The 7,812-nt window shown below is 30.8% G+C and overlaps 1 long non-coding RNA gene across 1 annotated transcript; it reads right to left on the bottom strand.

The window, feature by feature from the left end:
- Nucleotides 1-276: 276 nt before the first annotated feature.
- On the bottom strand, nt 277-7,049 carry LOC139529975 (uncharacterized). The gene is made up of 5 exons (XR_011665931.1): nt 6,989-7,049; nt 5,887-5,999; nt 2,370-2,599; nt 1,555-1,639; nt 277-841 (listed from the first exon to the last, which is right to left on the bottom strand). It is a non-coding gene; the product is annotated as an uncharacterized lncRNA (long non-coding RNA).
- Between the last annotated feature and the right edge of the window lie 763 nt (nt 7,050-7,812).

The raw sequence follows: 7,812 nt of genomic DNA, 5'->3' as shown, positions 1-7,812 counted from the left end.
TTCTATGTTCAGTGGACCGTGAAATTGGGGTCAGAACTCTAATTTGACATTAAAATTAGAAAGATCATATAATAAGGAACATATATACTAAGTTTCAAGTTGATTGGACTTCAACTTCATCAAAAACTACCTCGACCAAAAACTTTAACCTGAAGCGGGACGAACGAACGGACGGACGAACGAACGAACGAACGAACGAACGAACGGAGCCACAGACCAGAAAACATAATGCCCCTCTACTATCGTAGGTGGGGCATAAAAAGCTTAAGGGAGCTCACATCAATAGAAATAAAGCAGTCATCAAAGTTCCATGAAACTGCTCAAAGCACTTATGGATTCGTGTCCGAAAACAGGAAAATCCCCCTTTTTTTAACAAAAAAATCCCCATAGCTAGGAAAAGTAAAATCTAAAATTTCTATCAAACGAAAGGTAGCTCATTTCAATAGAAATAAATAATTCATCAAAGTTTCATGAAAACCACTTAAAGCATTAGCCAAAGGCGTGGCAAGAAGAAAATGGACGCAGGGTAAACCCAGTATACAACTTCAATAAAATAATTACTATCACATGCAAGAAAAAGCTTCTTTTCATTATTCAGGTTCTCTATTTTAACAGTAAACTAAGGGAAATAACTTTCCTTTCCTCACACTCAAGAGCCTGGTATAACATTAAACCCATTGCAATGATGATAGTGTTTAGGATCAAACGATAAAATAAATTTGTTGTGACTTCCTGGAATTCTAATGATAAATCTTTTTGCTGGAGTATTGGAACAATGATCTAGATTTGCTGGAGCTGGTTTATTAAACTGTTCAATTACATCTACCAATGAAGTCAGATACTGAAAAAAATAAAATAACATCTATTAGATTATTTTGTGTCAGATTTAACAGTGTCATTTAAAATCTATTCAATACATCTCTGATTTCTGCAAAAAAAAAATAGTATCCAGAATTAAAAGTCTTAATATTATACCTATTATTCCTATATACATGAATATACAACTATTGTTTCTGTGAATCCATATATTTTCTTAGTTTGTCTGTGCATTCTCTACATTTTCTTATAAATTTTCTTCAGTTGACATTCTGATATTTGATATCTTATTTCAAATCAATCAAACTACTGAACCTCATAAATTTTTTTGTTAAATCATTGGACAAATAACATAAATTTTAATAATTCTGATATTGTACATATTATAAAAGTGCTGAGGGTGTTAAAATATTTTTGATATTATTTGTCACTTGTTGAATATGTTTGCTTAATATAGTTGACAACCTGTTGAAAGTTTTAATTGGACTAATTGTTCAAAGCACAAAGCCATGTACACTATTTCAACAAGTTAAGATTGGATGGCAATCCAATTTTAGGTGACTTGTGTTTTAGCTGGTATCAAGTTATATGTCAATCAATGGGGATATATCAATTAAGGCAAACAAATGTGTAAAGCATGAAAGGGACGACTTGAAATTAACCTGACAACAAGATCTTCAAAAACGTCATGGACTTCTTTTATTGTGCTTCTTCAACAATTCACAAATGTTCACTTACACCAGATCTTGCAAGTCCACCTGTCAGGTACTTTCATGGTATGCACCTTACTTCCAGCTTTAACTTTCCATTATATAATATATCACTGTAATTAAAAAGTGTGTAATAAATGTATAATTTAAAGAAGATCCTAAATCTACAAAACTGTACACAACTTATTTTTGTAGACTATTACTTTTGAAACTTTTGTGAGTTTAAGAAAGAAAGAAAAGGCACAGTATGTTGTCTGTCAGAGGTAAAGCAGGGAAGAAAAAGCCAGTCTTACTAGGTATTTTGATATTGCTTAACCCAAGGCATTTAATTGGAATGAAAATTGTCAGGATTAACTAAAACTGGAGTCTTTCCTAACAGAAATCAATAGCATTTTGGTTGAAAATCACAAGAATAAATTGCTGCTAAGTCAGCTGGAAAGGGCTTTACACAAAATCTACTATCCCTGAAAAATAAGTTGGTTTACATATATGATGTTAAGTTGTTAGTTTAAACATATTTTATTTGCGTAAATGTGCAAAAGGGATGAGACACAAGTTAATCAAACTTATAAAGTCTTCTCCCATAAGTTAATAAGTTAAGTTGTTACCATCAATAAACATACAACTTTCAGAAAACTATTAAAAATTCCGATTTTCTTTAAAAATTTAAGATATGCAGTTATTTATTCATAAATAAACACAAAAAAAAATAAGAGAAATAAGTTTCATTTTAGTTTTGTTGTGATTGGTGGTTTCTTCCATTAATCATACACACACCCAACAGCTCCCAATAGTAGTGGAAGACACAAAAGCATGGTATCCAAAGTACCGGTAAGACTATACCTAATCACATGCCGGTCAATGGACAATAAACTGAAATCTTTGTCATAAGTGGATCAATGTCACATTTCCTAGTCAGGCTTGTTTTTTTCTTCACTATTTCATCTCTGACAGACAAAATGTAAGCATAAACCACATGGTGTGTCTTAACTTCTTCCCAGTACTGTGTGTTGATTAAAGCTGAAATCATCCTGCATGCACTCATGTCAAGTGAAACTGAAAATTCTTCAAGCCTAGAATAAAGTTGGGAATACATTATACAGGTGTATGTTGCAGAATAAACATTTTATATACTCTATATATATATAATTCATACGAGGATTTTTTCAAAAAATGTAATAAAAACGCCTGTAATAAACATCATTAAAAAAAGATAATTTGAAGATTCATATCAGAATCTATGTTTAATAAATATAATTTTTTTTTAGCATAATACTTGACAGCATAATTAACATACAAATGTGTTCAATTTCACAAACGCTAGCTCATTGTAGTTTAAGGTTTCATCAAATAAATGTCTCTGAATATTGTAAATTAAGTGGTATTTTTGTTGTTCTTGAATTGACTAAACTAAAGTTAAAGATCTTAAGCCATACCAATTCATTAAATACTTTTTGTCTATCCTATATTTTTAGTATTCATATTTTATTATTCACTATATATATACATTAATATTGTAATTGGTTTTGGTTTGTCTGAAAATACAAATATAAACTGGTTTTCCAAAAACTAAACTATCTTCATATACATGTATATATATAACACAAATATCACTGAAGTGGAATGCATGAACAGAAATATAGGACTTTTGTTCTATTGTTGGTTTTCTTTTTTGTTGACATTTCATAGGTAATGTACATGAATATAACTGTGTTAAAAAACTAAAAAATTACTATCCATTCCATTAAAGTTTTTACTAGAAACTCGAAATTGTCAGTCTAGGTGATCAAGTGATCACAGGTACCCCTGGTTGCAAAAACACTCTTACAGTAGTTGCCACAAACCAAAATCACCATTGAATGTGACCTGTATTTTAAGTTTCCTCACTTGTCATGCTTGTGTTAAATTATAATAAAATTGAAAAAAGATTTTTTCAAATGATGCATTATCAACAAGAAACACAAAATAAATCTGAATTTTTAGGTAAATAAGGGTAATAACTCTTAAAACAGTAAATGTCAAAATTAACTTGATCTGCCATTCATGAACCAACTTGCATTGTGTTCTTTAAGAACTTAAAAAAAATTTGGCAAGAGATTTAAAAAAAACTTTCAAGGTGGTCGTGGATAATTATATAAGGGGCATATTTAGTCATAACTCTTGAACAATAAACATCAAAGTTATCATAATCAAACTTGACCAGTATAAAGTATTATCCAAGATGTTTAAATTTCATCAGATTTGGTCAAGTGATACTGTAATCATCATCATAAAACTAAAATTTTGAATGGTGGACAGACAGCATACTGACAATCATGTGCATCAATTAATGCCCAATCTTTTCAAGATAAGGGGTATGATAATAATTGCGTGTCAGGAACATTTCAATACTTGCTAACATTTTTAGTAGTAAGATATTTTGTGAAAGGTGTAAAGTCTTTTACAATATATACTTTTTTAAAACCTATCTGATTTGATCATGTTGATAATGTCAATGTGATAAACAGTTCCGAGAATCCAGAGGTTTTCTGATGTTAAGCTTTATGTCTGTCCTTGCCCAACAAATTTCTCCATGCATTTTCACCAGTTCCTTTATTTTTCGTCAGTTAATAGTAATTATATATTCTGCCAATATAAATGAGAAGGTTGACCTGAAATGTATGATAAAGATTTCAATTTATACAAATTAGTTTCCAGATCTCTCCTAAAAGATGTAGTGGAACTAATGTATGAACACAATGTTTTCATAAAATTTGAAGGAGTAAATTTTCCTTTGAGGTAAAGCTTGAAAGAAGTAGAGGTTAGGTATGCTTTTTTCCATTAGGGATGTCTATTAGGGATGATCAATTTAAACATACATGTACTTGGTGTTCATGGGAGGCCATTATAAAGTGGGGGTATCCACCAATGTATAGTGAAAAATAAATATTTTCATTTATATTTTCACCATGTTCACTCATGAACATCTTTTATCGTACTTGACGCTCTATCATAAAGCAGATTTTAAAGTGCCTTTCCTGAATTTCATGTGTTTCAACATGTTCAAGTAAACAGCCTTTTTGTATTTGAGTTTGGTGGAAATTAAATCTCAATACTAGAAAAGATCAAATTTTGTAAATCACATGTACAAATGTAGGATATAAATGACATCAAATCTAAAATACATGTTTGTAGTGTAAAAAAATCTTTGTTTTATCATATTTAATATATATTGGACATATAAACAAACCTGGTTAAATAAATGTCTTTTACATCTATTCTTTCATTTATTTTGTTTTATACATAAATCAGGTAATTTAGTTTTTCTCCTTAGAATTGTTTAACATTTGTTATTTCAGGGCCTTTTTTAGTTTTTAAGTTGACTATGCATGGCATGGGTTTTGTTCATTGTTGAAGGCATTATACATATGTTCAGTGTCTGTCTATGTTGTGATGTTACACTGTTGTTTCAGATAAGGGTGAAGGTTGGTACCTATCAAAACGTTCAATCCAGCTGCATTTGTTTGCACCTTTACTAGTCAGGAACATGATGTTTAGTGGTTGCCATTTGTTGATGAGGTTCATAAGTCTTTCTCGATTTTTATATAGATTAGACTGTTGGTTTTTCTATTTAAATGGTTTCACACTTGTCATTTTAGCTTGCTGTTTGGTGTAAGCCAAGGCTCCATGTTGAAGTTATAGTACTTTGACCTATAATGATTTACTTTTAAAAATAGTGACTTGGATGGAGAGTTGTTTAATTGGCATTCATATAACATCTTATATATCTCGTGACCCATAGTTGTTAACTTTTATACCATACACTGAATGTTACTGTCAAGTTTTTCATCAGTCAAATGTATGAATGGTAACAGAACTATAAATTGTTCAATGAACATGATTACTGTAACTTGCTCATATCACTCATTCAATGTTTTACAAGTCCCTGTCATTTAACATGTTAGTGATGTTTTATATAATAACATAAAAACCAGATTTTTTAAATGGTTGTCAAACTATTATAGATCAGAACACAAGTTTTCTCTAAAGTTCACATTAGTTTACATTTTTCATGTTAGTACAATGCTGTTATAGCCAACCGAATGGTACATGTATAACAAGTTTTTCTCAATGCTGAAGGAAACATGTATACATGGTATATGGTTTAACATCCCCTTCATTTGAACTCATGTGGATAGTTGTCTCACTAGCAATCATCAACCACATCTCCTTATTTTAATATGGAAGGAATGATATTAACTATTACGAATCATGATATTCATTGAAGGATGTAAAAAAGGGGGAGAAGATGCAAATATGGCAATCAAAAATAGACACAATTTTTAAAAAGACAAACAAGAGTTATATCTGTATTGCTCACCTGAAGAATAAAATCACCAGTTTGCTAATTCAGACTTTTATATATTTTTTTGCAATTTACAGGTTTAGCTTTAAGCTCCTGTAACATGTATAACTTTCAGATAACAGCCAAAACTGAAAAAAAGAAGTAAAAAATCAACATACATGACATAGCGGACTATGTGTTTTAAAGGACCTTTCTTATTGTTGAAGGCTGTACAGTGTTAGTGACCTATAGTTATTAGTTTCTATGTCATTTATTGTGAAGAGTTGTCTCATTGGTAATCACCGACATGCCAATTTAATTCTCTTTAAAGTAATGTATATATTTAAAGAATGTTTTCAAAATAACAACAAAAAATGTGTGAATAAAAGTATAGTACAAGTTGATAAAAAGATTATATCGAAACAGGGGGTGTCACAGAATAGAAGTTCCTTCATATAAATTTAAGTTCCGAAAGGAAAAATATTCTGGAATATTATTTCCAGAGGAATAAAAATTACAGTATATGTTCGTAACCGAATAAATGGTATAGAATATGTGTTCCTACAGGTATAGATATTATGACATTGTTTATAACAAAGTTTCCAGTGGAACTTCAAATATATAAAGTTGACACCGGGACCAAATATTCACTAATTTTTTAGGATATATATTTATCTTGTTAGGTTGAACCTTTTCACATGTTCAATTTTCACCTGAGCTCCTATTTTTTCATGGAAAAAGCTAAAAAACTAGAAATTTATATTATTTCAGGGGCAATAACTCCAAAACAGGTTTATAGACTTTTCTCAAAATTTCAGTCAAAAATAATACATACATGTATTGTCATGATGATCCATTTTCCAACTCAGTAAACGTTTAACCTAGCTCCTAAACATATCGTGGTCACAGTTAAAAACTGATAAAAAGCATTATAAAGGGGACAAAAACTCCAAAATAGAAATTTAACTGATTTTTTTATACAATTTTATCTTCTTCTCCACTAGCTATATATATGGTGAAACTCCCTATTACTCCTGATTAATGTACTTGTATTGCTTGTTAAAGTTTCATCCCTATAACTGTGGAATTTATCTTTTAGAATAGGATAGATTTACATTGAAAATGTTTGGTTACCTACTATGTGTTCCAGAGATAATGGCCGCGCCCCCATCAACATCGTGGTAGATCTAGCTAAGTTCCAAATGGAAATGAGTATTTTCCGAAAGAAAAAAAAATACAAGTGTGGACACATATCGGTGTGGATAGTAAAATAGAGAGCACTTGAGGCAGAGCTGAGCATGTAACTATGGTTAGATGCCCAATGGTGGAAGGAGAAGCAGTACTATATATAAAGAGAGCACCTGTTCTACATATGAAAATATGGTTCATCTATAAAGGGGGGCTAAAGATCAGTTATACTAGATGAGTAATTGTTAAATTTTTATTAGTATGTTTGAGAGTGTCATTATCATTGAGTTTATATATTGGTTGTGCCCTCTTCAAATGTTCTACGAGCTATTTCTTTGTCTTTTACATATAGTTCAACTTGATGATCTTCTATGTGAAAGTGTGTGCAACGGTGAGTCCGATGATCTCGCCTTTTAAGACTGAGGTTATATGTTATAATAGTCTCAGTTTCAGATAATAAGCAAAAAGCAAAAAAAAAACAAATACCAAAAAAACAAAACACGGTGTGCTGCGGGGGTCGACAGAAGTATATCATTCAAAAACTTGACTGTTTGCAAGTAACCATGGAGACAACAACTTGTCTCTGAAATTTTGTACTCCGTTGCTTAGAGAGAAACCTCCGATATACTGTCATTACTGACATAAAATGATATAAAATTATCGTTCTGCTTTACTGACGAACATTTCCATATAGAAAGCTGTCGCCGCGTCATCTTTTAATAGATCAGCTTGAGATTATTATTTAGGTTGAAACACTAAATGCTCATTTGATGA

This window comes from Mytilus edulis, chromosome 7 (genome assembly GCF_963676685.1).
Source record: "Mytilus edulis chromosome 7, xbMytEdul2.2, whole genome shotgun sequence".
NCBI lineage: Eukaryota > Metazoa > Mollusca > Bivalvia > Mytilida > Mytilidae > Mytilus > Mytilus edulis.
Note: the sequence above shows the minus strand (reverse complement) of the source record. Positions and strands in the feature narration are given on the sequence as shown.